General features: G+C 40.4%; 1 protein-coding gene across 6 annotated transcripts in view; it reads left to right on the top strand.

Moving 5' to 3' along the window:
- The window catches only part of NDST2 (N-deacetylase and N-sulfotransferase 2), a 135,400-nt gene that overhangs the window by 26,660 nt on the left and 92,153 nt on the right, over positions 1-16,587 (top strand). For 5 of the 6 annotated variants that reach the window (XM_080598083.1, XM_080598087.1, XM_080598085.1 and 2 more), the window contains exon 2: positions 21-100. The gene's annotated coding sequence lies outside the window, so the exon portion shown is untranslated. Of the gene's footprint in view, positions 1-20; positions 101-139; positions 14,715-16,587 lie in introns of those variants that run through there. The other variant, XM_080598088.1, reaches the window with a different exon arrangement.

Here is a 16,587-nt window from a genome sequence, read left to right as displayed (position 1 = left end):
TTTTTTTTTTTTTTCCCCAGCTGGAGGGTGCAGTTGTGAGCCAGGCATTGTTGGCTTTTGCTCTGTGTGCTGGCTTCTGAGCAAAGGTGCTGCTGAAAGGGTGAGTATTTAACTTCCATCCTCTTTGATGTAGATTTATGTTCCTAGGAACTGATAAATTTAAACTCACCAAACCTATCACCTTGAAGTGTATCTAGGTTTGCAGTGGAAAGAATCTAATCTACCAGCTCATAAAGCTTTGAGCATCAGCCATCAAAGCACTGTCAAATTCTGGTTTAGTGTAAATTGTGTGGCATTCTGCAGCACCACAGACCAAAGAAGCTGAAAGATGAGCATCTCTCGCCTCTGAATTCACAGATCTGCATTTAGAGCAACATGAATCTCAAAGACCATGAAAATAAACAGTAATGCAAATATGATTCCTACTGAGTGACCAGTATGGAAAAGGATGGCTATGAGGGGTGCTTGACTACCCATTTGATACATAGTTGTATGAATTCTATATCAAATCTGACATCTAACACATCAGTTGTCTTCTGAAACTGACTGAGGTACCCAAGCATTACTTGAAAGAAAACGAAAAAGAAAACAGGCTTTTATCAACTAGAAAAGGCTACTTATGAGATGGGGGATAAGTTTAATGCTGTTGCACTGCCAAGACAGAGAAGGGGCTGTTAGTAATTGCGCAGGAATTTCTAGAAATATTTCCCTTGAGTCAGTGAAATACTGAGTGTGCCAGACATGGGAAGGTGCAGCGTGGGGGTGAGGATGTCGTTTTACAAGTGTTTTCAATTGGCAGTGAATAGATTAAAACAACAGAGGATTAGCACAGAAAGGAACTTTTGAAAACATCTCAGAGCTTTATGGTTGTGAAATAGTGTTTTGTAGATTTTATAGATTAATATCTACGCACAAACAAAACTGCGTATATAGAATGGTATTAGTACCTTAAGGAAGGGTAGATGAAAGTAAATATGTGATGCTATAAAGTCTGTATTGATCTGTTTTTCATATGACTGCATTAACTGTCAGAAATGGGGGTGCATAATGTTTGAAGTTCATTCTTCAAGAGCATCCATAAAACTTTATGCTGTTACGTATTATGTGTGTATTGGTCTTCTGCAGACAATTTTCTTTATTCGTGGTTTTTATTTAAAAACATGGGTGTTATCTGCTTGTACCCATAAAAACGCCCTGCACTGGAGTCATTAGCTTAATATTTTAGGACATGAAGAGAGTAATGGGTAAAACATTCTAGAAACTTCCAACTAGTAGCCTAAAGAGGTTTTTTATACACAATAAAGTATATAAAGTAAATATCTTGACTTTATGAAGAAAAATATCTGAGAATGTTCAAGATTAAAAGCAAATATTTTATATTCCATTAGAAAGCTGGACTCTCGGACTTGAAACTTGCATTTCTAGTTCTTGAACATACTGAGGTAGATTGAAATTTGGTCTGTTACTGATATTGTTTCCTGTAGTAAAGCTTTTAATAGAGATGTTTAAAGTCTAGAAGGTATTATACTTTTTCTTTTTTTCTTTTTTCTTTGCTCATTTCAAAAAAAGCCTAGTAAGTTTCAGGGCATACCTTTGAAATCTTGAAAGGCAAGGGAAGATTCTCATCCTGTTTTTGTGCATAGATAAATATGCCAGGTGGAGCAAAGTGTTGTTCTGTGATTCCTTTACTCTACGTCATCTATCAGAAAAGCCCTTCTGACTAAGGGGACTTAGAGTCTCTTAACAGAAGGACACTAAAATAAGTAGTGTACTGCATAAAACTCACAGCTAGTTCTGTGTGTCAGAAGGCTGTCCCTGGCTGACATTTGGCACAACAATACGGATTGGAGTTGCCAGTTGTGCTCAGCATGTTTCTTCTGTCACGAAGCGGTGAAGAGCAATCATGAGGAATATCGCATGCAGAAGGACTTGCATGCAAGCAAGATGTGAACTTAATAGCAAGAGATGGCAGGTAGATGTGAGGATCTGGCCTAGAAGGAGTTGTAGTTATGAGGTTGTAATTTTATTAAATAATCACAAGGAGTAATTCTCTGTACCTGGGGGGTTGTTGAGAATAATCATTTCCAGCAAGGTCTAGTTCAGCAATTCCCATGGTACTTTTGAGGCTAAGTATCTTTGGTGTTTTTATGTTTAGCAGCTAAATCATGCAAGACTCAATGGTATGACTGAGTTGGAGGTTACATGTTTTTTCTCTAAAGCTTGCTGTTGCATACAAGGCCCTAAAACCAATCAAAGCTTATATGTTGAAAAGTGTTAGGGCACTTATTAAGGATACTTCTGTTTTTGTTGTTGTCCTCTCAAAAGGAATGGATTCCTAAGGAAAGGAAAGGAACACACACAAAAAATCAATCAGAAAAAAAAACAACACCCAGCTTCTTTAACTTTATTTCCAAATGCACTTTTTTAAAAGACAGAGTTTGGTGATCTGAATCAAGGTGCTTTTTTCCTCTTGTCATTTCTCTAATCCTGTTGAATGAGTTACTGTATGCCTTCCATGATATTTGTGTAGTTGGCTAAGCTGTGGAGATGCAGTAAGTTTGCATGGCTAACGAGAGCAGTATACAATGCAAAAGTGGGATCTGTTCATCAAGCAGCCTATTTAGTGAAACCTGTTTCAGATCTGGGGCGCATTTTTGAGTGTGAGGATAGGCAGGAAGTAAAATGAGAGTCTGAGGCCTTTCAGGAACAGGCATAGTGCAGGCTTTCCTTAATCCTGATGGTGCCAGAGGTATAGAATGTTTCTTCACTTGGAAAAAAATGTTGGATTCAACAATGTAGTTTTAGGCATTGAAAGGAGCTGATGGTTCATCCCTGATGTTCCAGGGTATCTGTTTCTTTGTGCTCTGGTTTATGATGGAGGAAGGCTTGAACACTGCCTTTGATGCATGTGGAAAGTGTAGAGGGATCTTTGGACTCCATACGTTAACGCATTACCTGCTGCTTTTCGTTTTGTGTACCCAGAGAACTGATGGTTGGAGGTGGCTGTAAGAACACGTACTGCAGGACTCAGCCTCCTTTTCAGATCATCACCCAAACCAGAAGCTCAGGCTTTCTGAACCAGAAGTTCAGACCTCTGTTTTAGAAATAAGGGGTTTGAACATGAAGTGCTTTTCTGAGGAGCTGTAGGCACACGGGGCTGAATTATCAGTAACTGCCTGAAGCAGGCTCTTTCTGTTGAGGGATTTTTTTTAAGTAGACTGATCTCTCCCTCTCCAGTAAGTAGCAGCATCGTTGCGATTCCTTTCAGATTTGCTGGCTTTTGTGGACTAGAGTACATGGGGGTGGATATTGCACTGAATTTGGTGTGTCTCCAAAGCTGGTAGGATTGTTCCCAGCTGTCAGTGACTCACAGTAGCCTGAGTTGCCTTCTCAGAGTTCAAGTTAATGGAATTTGCTGTTCAGTTCCCCTTGAATTGGCTGGCAGAGATGGAATTTCCCGTGAACTAGGAAAGGCAGGAGAAATTCTTCAAAGTACAAGCTTTGAATTTGTGTTGCATCTGAAAAATTGCTGAGAAGTGCAGTCCTTCCTCATCTGGATGAGAGTAGCTCCTTGCCAACAATCTTGCTTTCAGGCATTTCATTTTGTTCTGTCTAAATTCCTACACTGTGCTTTTTGCTGAACATACCCAGTTTCCAGAAGCTTGTTAAAAATGTGATAAATGTGTGTTACGTGATTGTTGTCCTATTTCTTCTCCACGTGTATGGCAAACTTTATCTGGATTTAGAGGTTGTATTCTGTCAGCAGGGTAACTAATTAGTTTGCTATGTCAAAGAAAAGGGGTACAAATAGCACCAAGGGAATTCATTTGTGGAATTAATGTATTATTTACTAAGCAATAAATGAAGTTCAGCTTTTTTGCTACTTGTTCATTTTTACCAAGCAGGTTATCTGTACCTTTTATGTTAATACGAAGGGATATCTGAAGTAGCTGGGGAATACCATGAAGAATGGGGACCTGGGTTTGCATGTCGTTTTTGACTGTTCTGGTAGTGTGTGATTCCTCCAGAGAGCCTGCTGGGCTCTGGTATAGCTGCATTCGGTTGTAAGAAGTGTTCAATGTGGCCTCTTGAACAGTGAAGAATCAGTAGGATGGTTTGGATTTCATTTAGTTTCTTTAAAGTAAGCTGTTACGTGACTGAAAACCACTCATTTGCCAAAAGAAATAAATCTTCTGAAGCTTATTTGCCTTGTTGGTTCTCTGTTTTAGAGTATCAGAACATTTGGAGCAAGTTCAGACTATTGCTGGTAATGAGTCAGTATCTGAGTAGCCCACATTTGTGGCTTGGTTATACTGCATGCAGGGTCTTGTTTCCTCCTTTTTGTCTGTGGTTTGTACCTGCGAACCTTGGGAATGTGTATGAAAAGTATTTTCCAGTTTGCAATGCCATGTGAAAATGTGAAAAGCATAGAAAATAGAGTGTTTTCTACCCAATGTTTCAGCTTTTCCATTTTCATCAATCTGTTAGGGTGAAAGTCCAAGACAGAGTACGAAGATGACGTTTAGTTCACTAATGAAATAATCAAAGAGGGAAGAGGTAATGAACACAAATTTAGGAAGGCTAAGGAAAGCTAAGGAAGAATAGTCTGAGAAGATTAAATGCGTATCTGCTTCAGAGTGTACGTACATTTTTCCATTAGACGGCACTACATCACTGCAAAGACTAGCGATGGCCCTTTGCTTCTTTTTGGTTCTATATTTGCTTCCTTCATATGCCCTTTTGTAAGCAAGACCTGCAAAATTTTCTGTCTTCTTCAACTGAACGACACTAGTACTGGTTTGCCATGTTGATAATTGCTCGTGAAACTGCTCCGTTCTCTGGTATCGATCTCTTATCCCAGGTATGTTTGGTTTCTTCAGCCTTTAATGCCCGTTGGTCAACTCGTACAGCCAAGACAGGGATTTCAGATATGTTTGGCTACATATCCAAATATTGCTTTAGATGATTAACTGTGGCTGTGCTTCTAGTCACACTAAGAAAGCAACATTTCTGACTACTTACGTACGTGATGCATCAGGTTTTGGGGACTTTATCAAGGGACTTCATTTTCCCTGCCTTAAGTATATCTGCTGAGATGGGAAGCTGATAAGTTAACCTTGGCCCCAGCTGACTAGGTCTTCCCTTCATAAATTGGATAAGTTTTAGTATTCCATTTTTTTCTAAGATCTTTCCTGTTAAGAGGATCTTTGAAAGTTATATCCAAGTAATGAGACTGAAAGTAACCAATCTTGGGGCTATAGGGGATGACATTTATTGTGACAATGACCCTTTTTGGGTCCTTTTCTCCATCAATACAAAGTACCCATCTCAGCGTCTGGTAAATCAGCTATCATTTTTTGATATATCTGCCACCACAAGGCAATGTTTTCACTTGAAACAGCCATTCTACCTTGCACTTTGTTTTCTGAAGGCTTGTGGAGGGTGGGGGAACTTCTGTGCATTGACTGCTGAAGACCTCTTTGCCCAGGTGCATTGGGAAAGGTGAAATTAAAATTTTAAAGATAGGAAGTCAATATGTGGTAAACTAAGGTATCTTAAATCATGCTCTCGGCTTCTCATTCAGAGATAATTTAACCTGGTTTTGCTGTTCTTTAAGCTTCCTTTTCAAATGCTCTGTATTAATCCCCCAAATGAAAGCTCCCTCTGTGTACATGAAGGAGTTTTGCTAACGATCTCCCCTATTGATCTCAGTGGTATGATTGGTCCAGCAATAGTCATACAGTAAATGCAAAAGCTTGTAGTGTTTACCACTTAGATTTTCTCAGCTCGATGTTGTGGCACTGACTTCGATATTGTTCAGAGTCCTAAGAGCAGTTTTTACTAGAGGTCACACTGTAGTTAACATCAAACTGATTAGAGTAGCCTATTATAATTGGTCTGAGAGTTGTACTATAGTCCCTCAAAATACACAACAGATACTGAAAATACTGCGTTGATACTATACTGTTACCTGCACTTCAAACTGCAGTTCTGTAGACTCTTTAAAGGCAGTGAAAAGGCTACAAGAGGGACAGAGGGGTACCCACCCAAACAGCAAGTAGCATGGTAACATAAGTAGCACAAGCAGTAGGGTGACATACAAATACAATTCTAAGTTTAAAAGTTTGAAACTTTTTTGAGTATGTGACAAAGGTGAAATAATATATTTTGGAATTAGTGAATGCTTCAGCACAGGTAGTTTAAAACCTCCTTTTTTTACATTTCTTCATCCACACAAGAACAAAGTTATTCAGAAGAGCTGAACAGAAGCAAACCTAAACTGCAGACAGGAGGTGCTTTTTGTTATGCCCTGATTTGTCTGGGGAATTCATGGCCATGCTTGTTCTTCATTTTGAGGTGTAGATAGCAATCAGTGGGACTGGGCATGCATGACTGATGGAAAGGAAAGGGGAAAAAAAAAAAAAAGGAAAAAGAAGCACTAGATGGAAGAGGATAAGAGCTCATACAGTACAATGTGTCCGTCAGTTTCTAAATACTGATTATGTCCATGAATATTTTAAGATTTCTTGAAACTTTTCAATAGAAAGGAGTGGCTTGCTCTCAAACTGTCCAATATTTGAGCAAGATAAACTCCTGCTCTGACTTATTATCTTCTGTACTACCATAAAGTCTCCTGATATTCTGAACTAATGCAATCATTAACTACCAGGGAAACAATGCATTGAAATTCACCCTCTGTTTCTAGAAGATGCTTTTGGGTGGAGGGGGAGCCCCCACAGAAGACTCTGGTTAATTCAGTGTACCTTGTTCGCTGTTCTGTGTTTCCTCTCAGTCCTGTAATTTATAACTTTTGTTCTTCCTGACCATACTGATGGTGCAGAATTCCAAATCCTTCAGTCATTCTCTCCTTCCCGTTCCCTTCTGGATTCATCCCAGCTGACTGCTGCAGTCTAATAGAGGAAATCTCAGCCAAACTGTGTAATCTTATATTTTGGAAATTGAAAATTAAAAGCATATGTTTCAAGTGACAAAAGGAATAACTCCATCTTACAGTACCTGAGCTGTTGCTCAAGTGTCCAGTTCTGTGACAAAAAGAAAGTAATCTGACAAGTTTTTAACAGTCAGGAAAATATCATCCAGTCAAAAAATCGTTTTTAAGTTGAGAGTGCTGTAGACTATTTATTTTACTGAGCCACTTGAGAGTATCTGAATGTAAGGGAGCAGCAGTTCGCTGTGTGTGTCCATAGTGCTCAAGGCAGGGGGTGTGCAGAAGTCCTTCAGCCAAGCCCTAAAGGCAGCGAGCAATCTTCAGGATCACCTATCCACCACTGACTAGTTGGCAGCCTGTATCCTCTATCTGAAATGGCACCTGGTGCTTACCATTTGCCATGGAATTATTAAGAAAACAGTACATTTATTCTTTAGGGTCCATAATGCTTTCTGGTTTTTTTGGTTTTTTTTGTTTGTTTGTTTGTTTTCAATTTACATCCTGTTAAGTCCCTCATGCTCTGTGGCTCTAATTTGTGTTTGAGCTGTTTTCTTGCTCTGTTTTCTTAAGCTGGCATAACGAGTCCCTCTTGCTTTTGCTTTCAGTGTTTTAACTTCAGTAGCTGAATTTGAGGTAGCTTACTTTCTAAGCCAGTACAGGTGAGGAAAAGCAGCAACACGAAGGGGGTACATCGCAATAACGCACAGAGGGGAGAGAAGGAGAGAATAATGGGATGATGAAAGGCAAAACATTCACTGAAATGAGGTTCTAAAAAAGCACGGAGAGCATGTGTGTGTGATGGGGAGGAAGTTGTCTCAAAAAGCTGTGTTTGTTCCCTGGAGGCTCCCGTGTGCTATAATTGAGTCAACATGTCAAAGTGAAGTATGTGGCGAGCTTTGCAAGTGGGGGAAAACTGCTTCTTCTGCACATACAGGGCTTGGATGAACCCATTCTTACAGCAATAAGCACTCTGCTTTTGCATTGCTAAAGCCACAACACAGCAGAATAGCTGTCCAGCCAAGCTCTGTAGCCAATGTTTCTCTAAGAAATGCTTTAAATCTTTGTTTGGTTGGGAAGCTAAGAATAATTGGCTTTAACTTTGCTTCTGTTGTGGAACTGAATGAAGATGGTGAACAGTGGAGAAGATGACTGAATTGCTGTTGAGATACAGGCTAAAGCAAAGCAAGCTACAAGGGCCTTACCTAATGATTTTTAAATCTCAGAGAAGCACATCCCATTCCTTGCATGTCTATTTCTCATGCTGGTGTTATGTTTTGGAGATACACTGGCCTACTTTTGTTTAGTGTCTCTATTTGTGTGTTTAAAATGGATGGAAAAGGGATGATTGCAATGCTCTGTCCCAGCTGATACTTGCAGCCTTTGGCTGTGTGACTTTATGCTTGGGGCTGCACTGGCACCTCTCTCCTGGCCAAAGCTGACTGCAGCTTCACCCTAAGACTTCATATGAACTTGAAAATCTTTAAAGCCAATGTTTCCATGCTAACAAGCTAATTTTGTCTTGATTGGTTTTTATGTAGAATCTTTACCTTTGGTGCTTTAATATTTTATAAATGATTCTTACTGACATATTTGATGTTCTGATTGTTTCCATAGAGACAGTAATGGCAGAAACCTGCACAAGGAAGGTGACAGCACTGTATTTTCAAGATTAACTGTTTTACAGAGGAATGGTTTGAGGGGGTGGGAATATAAAGCAGATTTTTCCAAGCAGTCACAGAATATTTGGAAGTAGTTGAATAACTACTGGAGGTCAGAGAAAAAAGGCAGCAGGACAGAAGAACTGGTTTGTTATTTTGGCATTTGTCTGTGTGGGGAAGCAGTGAACAGAAGGTCAGCCTAGAAATATGAAGTGCTTTCAGCAACACATCGCCTTTATTGCTGCTCCACATGAAGATGGAATTCTGAAATGCAAAAAACTGCAACATAGAAATTATCTCAGAGAAGAGGCAGAAATTAACATGCCTGTGAGACAGCGTGTAACACACCTTTTTTAATTTCTCCCTTCCAAATTCATAACCTAAATGTAGGAAGCTTTTAGCATTAGCAATCAGGCACTTACAAAGCCATTAGTGAGAGCTGCAAACTTTTTTTTTAACTTTTTTTTTTTTTTAACCCTTGGTAAAATCAGCTGCCCAATTTTATTTTTTGGGCAGCAAGGCTTGATCCATTTCATTATGCATTGTACTACCCATGTTTGCCAGCAAGATAATCTTGACAGAATGCAAGTGTTTGATAAGAACCCTCGCTGTGGCTGAGAGGTTTGTTTTAAAGCATTCAGTAGGAGAGACGGGCATCCCCTGACATGTCTCTTTGTAGCAGGTCTTGCTGCTTCTGTCTATGGTGTGGTCATTTGAAGCAGTTGTCTGAACTATAATGTATACCCACCTTTTCTTGTATCAGCTCTGGCAAGTGGGAGGAGATAATAAGAGAGATGCTTGTAAACAGTGTTAACTATTTTCTTTCAGGGACGATCCCTTTTCAGTGAAGCGTTTGATAGCATTCAAAGTGCCCTTTCCTTCCCCACCACTATTAGGTGCCTAAGGGCTGCAGTCAGGCTTGCCAGCTCTGCCCAGGAAGAGCTAGTCAGGCAGCACTGCCCATCTCCAGGTGGCAGGCACATCTCTGGCCCTGGGGAAATCAAGCAGGCTGGTAGTAAGACACAGGTGCTACACTCCAATTTAACACATTGTTAAATTCACATCTCATATGCCTTCCAGCCAAAATATGCCATCATACTGTAAACCGAATTCGTGTTACATCTTATTACACTGGGGAAGAGAAGCAGGCAGCTGGGAGCTTGGGTTGCCTTGAAAGTTACAGAAGTTACTCATTTGTCAGTGCCTGAGGCCTCTTAGGTCACATCTGCACGGTACCTCATCTGGTTTTTGCATTATTTTGATATCTTTGGAATGGGGGTGAGTAAAAAAATATGTAATTTATGGTTCTTCTTTGTATTTATATGTAACATTTTGCACAGCTGGCATGTTAGGAAGTGTTTGATTCTGCTTTTCCCTTCACCCAATGAAGGGGAGGTTTCTTTGTTTTTTACCAGAATTACTGTGTTTAAAACTAGAAAGTAGTTTAGAAATCATGGATTAGTTAGTTGTAGCAGAAAGGCTGAAGTAAATTGTGCCATCTGGTCTAAATACCGCCCTCTTGTTTGCAGAACGATACAAAATTAAATGAAGTCAGTTTCTCCTTGAGAGAAGTTTATTTATAGATAGTTAAGCTGTTGAGATGCTGAGTTAGTAGGAAAATAAGAAGATTGGTTAGAACCCCTTTCCTTTTGGGGTTGTGTGTCTGAAGTGAGACATGACTGGAAATTCAGTGGTACCATGTGTTCTTTGGCTGATGACACACGTGTTATATAATCAGGTCAACTCACTTAGTGAACTCTCCGGCCGTGTTTATTCCTACCTTGAAATGACTTTTAGTGAGAATAGCTCAGAGACATTTGAGCTATGGTTGTCAATTTAAATCAAGATGCTTTGGATTTCCAGAATGCTGTCCTCAGAATTGTTTGAGCTCTGAACTTCTTGGAAGATTTTTGTGTGCTTTCTCACCATGTTTTTTTAGTCTGTTTTATTCCTAGAAGCCCTTTTAATGTATGCTTTGAAAGATTCACGTGTAGTTGTTTTGATTGTTTCGTCTTCTGCATCTTTATAATTAAGCATGTGCCTTTCTTGCTTTTTCTTTCTCCCATCCTTCATTTCAGCCAGGTAAAATCTGAGTTTTATTTCATGGTGCTCATAAGAGTGAACTTGTTCTTTTGCTACATTGATTAGAAATTGTCTTTAGAGGTGCAGAAGCCAGAGACGTTGCCTTTTATTTTTACCCATGGCATTCAGTGGGGTAGCTGTAGACCTGGGTGGAGATTCCTGGACTTGAGTCTTTTGCCCTGTCAAGTTGATAAATGTGTCATTATTCTGGGGCTGAAGGGTTCTGGTTTATATGAAATAAAAGGGCACCGAGGACCAGAAAAGCATAATAGTTGACATTGACTTGTGGGTGTCAGGCCTGGCTGCCCTGCCAGTCCCTCAACTCTTCCATCTTTTTGCTATTTTTTTTTTGCTGTTGTGTTAATTTATTGCATAGTATCCCTCTCTATGAGTACTTGTGGATATGGAATATCTGACTGACTGAGCTTTTCCTCAAGGTTGTGAGCAGGAACAGGAGAGTATTTGATCCCCACTGTTTTCACATGTAAAGTGAATCAGGCTGGGGCATCTGTCCATTGTGTTAAAGTATCTTTCAAGACATCTTCTCTTGGACACTAAATTCTGTCTCAGTTTCTGCTGTGCTAGTAGGGTAGATGGATACTTAACTCCAAACCTACCATATTTGCTAAGTTCTAATTAATTTACTTTTTCAATACAGAAGAGGACTGCTCATCTTGCTCTTTTAATGTGGTACGTCAGTGAATAGCTGCAGTGAAACATTCTACTGCTAAATCATAGCACTGTTAGGGTGTAGTAAATTCTCTTGTTAATTTTCTTGGTAGGCATGGTTTTTAGAGTGGACACCTGCTTGGAAAAGCAGTGAATTTGGTTCTGGGTTCACAGTTGTGGCCACTGAAGCTGTGTTTGTTCCCCGAGCAGGTGCACCGTAGGCTGTCATGGCGTGGCATTGCCAGTCAGTCCCACCAGCACAGCTCACTACTGCTTCACTGCTCTGTGAAATGGCAGCCAGTTGAGATGGCAGCTTTTGTGACGTGATGGCTGTGTGCAGACCACCAAACTTGATCACAACCAAAGTCGGCTTCGTTCTCAGCCAGCCTTAAGCTATTGCTGTATTCCAGCTTTTATTCTTGCATGACAGGCACACATGGTGGGCAGTCCTTTGAATGCTGGCTGTACTGTACTGTTTATTCTTCTGTTTAGGAAGCTGGGTGAGACCTTGATTCTGTGTGGGCATGCTTCTCTCTGCACTTCAGTACCTCTCTGTAGGGTGCCTTGTGATGCTAGCTTTAATCTATTCGTTGGAGATTTCATTTCCAAAACATGTATCTTGCTGGTGAGACACATCTATGTTCCCTTTCTGGTGTTTGTAGGAAACTGTGCAATAGAAAAATATGGTTGGTATGACTCTCTGCTCTTGGAATGCTTTTTGGCACATTTCTGAATATTGGTAACACTGTGTTAGTATCTTTCCCCCTTGCCTGAAGTACGCTGCTAGAATGGATTTGGGAAAGTTCTTCTTTTCCATTGGTGTGGAGTTGGGATCACAGCAAGACAAGTGGATGATATTAGTAGATGGCAAGTCTTTGAAGTATGTTACAATCAACTTCAGAGAGAAAGAAAATCCCTTCCCTGAGCTACAGATAAACAATAATGCTTTCAGACCTTGAAGAGGATCAAGGTGAAACTCAGTGAACAGCAACTGCAGAGGAGATGCTGCTGCTTTGTGACAAGTGGCAAAAATACTGTCTTTCTTTTTGTGCTTCCTTAACAAAGCAAAATAACAAAGTACTCTGAGGTTGTTCTATGAAAGGAACATAAAAAGTTTTTTGTTTCAGATATCCTCATCTTAATAGATGTGGGTAGAATAGATTTTAAAAGAAGGATGCAAATGCCTTCTCGGAATTCCAAACTATCTTCAAAAGCAAGTGAAAAGAACTGAATTTGTCTGTTTGTGTGGATGCATTTCACAGCATTTATTTGCCTATTTAGACTTGTAGGGGAGTAACATCTTCCAGCTGCTGTGTAACTCTCAGTTCAGTTGGCTTTGGCTGGGAGAGAGAGAATGGAACAGTCTCATTTCTCTTGTTGAAGTAGTGAGGGAAGAAGGAAATTATGTCTAGACCATGCACCTGAAGTACATTTCGAAAAGTAGATATGTCCCCCTCTGCCTGAGGTGAAGGATCTCTCAGGAAGATGCGTTGGAGAGCACAGTAGGAAGTGGCTGCAGAAGTGAGGTGACTAGGATTGCTCCCTCTGAGGCTGCCATGTGTTTTTTAACAAGATTCTGAGTCTTGGGAGACAAAGGAGAAAACCACATTTTCTCCCAGGATGAAAGTATTTTTCAAAAGCAAGAATGTATTTGCATAGCTCTGAAATGGCTGATAGATAAAAGCTGAAGTTCAGTGGACAGGGGCATGTATTAACATGCCATATGGGTTGCAGTGTCATGAATGATAAATAAGGAGTTATGTAAGAACCTGAAAGCTGAATGTCCAAAATTGAAATAGGAATAATGAAGAAAAATGATAGCTTAAAAAATACATTTTTAACATACTTGCTGACACCTGATCACTACTGGGAGAATTCAAACCAACTCTGCAGGTCACCTTTAACAAAAAGCTGACTGTATAGATAAGGGTTTAAAAAGGTACCGCACAACAGTCTGTCCCATATATAAAACCCAAGTGAGAACAAACTGCAAAATGAGAGGTGGTGGGCTTGGGTGGGGGAGGGAGATTTAAATGTGGCCTTCAGGAAAGAATCTGTGTAAAGAATTGAGAAAGAAATAAGATGGCAGCAGCAGCAGCCAGGATTTGCAGAGCTTTTCAGTCCTTTGTTTGGTTATCTTGCATAAGTGCTTTAGCCAGAGACTCTTTCAGTAGCTGCATGGGGCCGGCTTGGAACACAAATGTGCATGAATCCAAATGTAATTTCCCTGTTGTGCACATTGTGGCTGTGACAGCTCAAGTTATGAATGTAAAATAGCAGAATAAAGTTCAGAAGATGGCCAGGCCTGCAATGTTAATAAGAATTGAATTACCCAGAGCTCTTGTGAGTTCGGCGAAGGTGCTGCCCGAATTTTAAATTTATCTGCTTCCGTGCTTAATTTTGGTGTGCCTTGGAAAAGAAGAAATAGCCTGTGCATGTCTCCTTGCGCATCTCGGTGATTCAGCATAATAAAGTAATGTTCAAAGCAGGCAAAAGGGTTGATGCTAATTCTCTGCTCCAGTTTATAGCTGGTGCTGGCACATAAACTCAGTAAGCATCAGTGGTTTTGATCTGTAGCAAAGAAGTACTGTCCAGGGAATTACAGGATCTTCCCTTTCAGGCAGTTCTGTTCGCTGTGGGGTAATTATCCATAATCTGCCGCTTTCCCTAATTCCCTGCATTCAAGGGGAACTTCTGTGCAGAAGGGATGTCCTCTTCTGCACCAGTACACTGCTCACAGAAGGGGCACCTCACCATGATTGGGGGTCAGCTTGTCCTGGGGCTGTGTGAGCAAGGAAAGGGGTTTTCCCCCTTCTACGCGCAACTTGCATGGCAAAGAGAAGTTGCAAAGTTTACAACTTTCCCTGCTTCTTCAGCATCAGATTTTCCTGGGTCTGTCCTCTCTTTCTCTCTCTCTCTTTCCAACCTCCTTCCATCTCGTGTTACCATGGAGAATGAAATGCCAGTTCCATTCAAGTTGTCGGCTGAATAGGTTTTGAAGTTGATGGATGGTGAGAATCTCTTATCCCTCCTTCTCCAAACACCGCCCCTGCCTGGTTCTTGACGTTTCACTTGCCAGGGACTGGCAGTTGGAGAGAGGGAACTGAAAAGGAGGCTGGCAGTGTCCTGCTGAGATGCTCTTTCAGTTCCTTGGATGAAATCAGCAGCCGTGAGAAGGTCTTAAGGACTTTGGTGCAGAGTCTTGTCCTCAAGCTGGCAGAGGCATGAATGCTCACTTGAGTGCGTGCTCCTGCTTCCCCAAAGCACCCAGGGAAAGAAGATTCATACATGACTCTTGCTTCTGCTTATGGCTGTGTTTTGAGGGGTGACGTAACCTCTGCAACTTAAAGGGAAAGGTAAGGAATGAATCAATACAATACATGCTCTGGCATAACCTTTTTCTCTCAGAGGTACTTCTTTTAGACTTCATTTTAGTGCTACCTCATGCGAGAAGTGGAACTTCTGCAGTCTGACTTGCCTGGGTTTGCAGCTGGGATGCTGAAGTTAGCAGGAGCCTGTGCTTAGTGTGAGTCTCGGAATCCCCATGTGCACTGGTTGCCTACTCACGGTATTATTGGTAGTGTCAAAACAGCCTTCTGAATAAGGTACTTATTAAAAGAAATATTAGAGCATCATGGATTTTAACAGACCTGGGGTTGAAATGTGGTGTTGGAGTTACTGCTGAAGTGCATGAAATGGGGCTACAAAGCAGAAAAATCAAAATGATAGCACTAAAATATCACAGAAAATATTTCTTTCATTGTGATTTATTACTTTTCATGCAAGATGACTATGCCTTTACAAGGAATCAGGAGAATTTTTTGTTTATGGTGGAAGGCTTAAGCTTGTCCTTTTTACTGAAGGGGTTGTTTTGACTGATGACCACCCAATAGTTTGGGAGAAGCGACTACCTGGCATTGTTTGTTGGTGTGTGCATTTCACTTCTGGAAGTAATGGTTAGAATTTACATTCAGACACTAAGGATTCACCTATAAGGATTCTGTGTACATTAACTTGTTAGGAGAGGGAAAATATTTTTGCGACCTTTCAGCTAAAATCTGATGTGTCAGGACCATACCAGCACAGGAATTATACGTTAGTGGGTGGCGTTCCAATTTAAGGTCATAAGTGGAAATTTGTTATGGGTGCTTTTGAAAAGCTGTGCTATTCCTAATAAGCAATTGTGAGCTCTTTCTTTCAGTATATCTCTTTGAAGCATTGCAGTGAAAAATATTTCTATACCAAACTATTAATAACCTTCTGTATGTTCCTAAACTTGCTAAACAAATACATCTTCCCCAGTACCATCAGCAGCTTTTGCATGTCTGAGCTTCGCAAGAGTTCACTTTCCATTTGATGCTCTCTGGCCTGTTTGTTGTTTGACTGTTGTCGCCCTGCTGGAGTTTTCCTGCTGCAAGGTTGCTTTTCCTCTTGTGGAAGCTGCTTCCAAAATGCTAAGAGGTTAGCAGTTTGGCCACTGGTGTGTTAAAAGGGAATTTTCTAATTACTGCTTCAGAAAGGCATGGGTGTGTGTGAATATATACAAAACAAAAATAAATATATATATGAATATACCATCCCATTCTTTAGTTAATTTATTGTAAGGATTGTATTACTGTTTTTATCTCAAAGTTCATTAGGCATTCCCTAGATAGATGCGAGCATAGTGGACCTGTGATTTTTAGTCATATAAAATAATGAGCAGGACTTTGGTTTTTTGGTTTGAAATTGGTTGGCTGGGGTACTGCAAAAAAAATTACATTTACAAAAATATACTGCTGAAGCAGCTTCTTTTTACCAGAAATATGTCACCCATGTCAGATGGAGTTGAGAGAAAGTGATACAGTGAGGAAAAAGGGGGGAAGTCCTGTGGGATACTGAATGATACTGTGGTTTGGGATTAGCTTCCTAATAGGCACTCAGCTTCATGTTACCATTCATAAGGGATAGGGGAGAGGGTGAGCATCTGTTTTATTTAACAGTTTGATTTTGAGGGAGCTGAAACAGCATCAGCATTGAGGCTTGGGTTGTGTATTTCAATTTATTCTGTTACCCTGCTGGGTTTTTTTGATTTACATGCTGCCTTCTCTATGGAAAAAATATACTTCTACCTGGTTTTGAGTTTGCATGAAATGAAATCCCTGATCTTTCTCTCCCGCTCTGTTTGTGAGGATTGTTATGTTAATAATTGTAGAGATAGTCAAAAGTTTTTCTGGGTATTTCTGACAG

The sequence above is a fragment of the Anser brachyrhynchus genome (assembly GCF_964034855.1).
Source record: "Anser brachyrhynchus genome assembly, chromosome: 6".
Lineage (NCBI taxonomy): Eukaryota > Metazoa > Chordata > Aves > Anseriformes > Anatidae > Anser > Anser brachyrhynchus.
The sequence above is the reverse complement of the archived record's forward strand: the minus strand, read 5'-3'. Positions and strand labels throughout refer to the sequence as shown.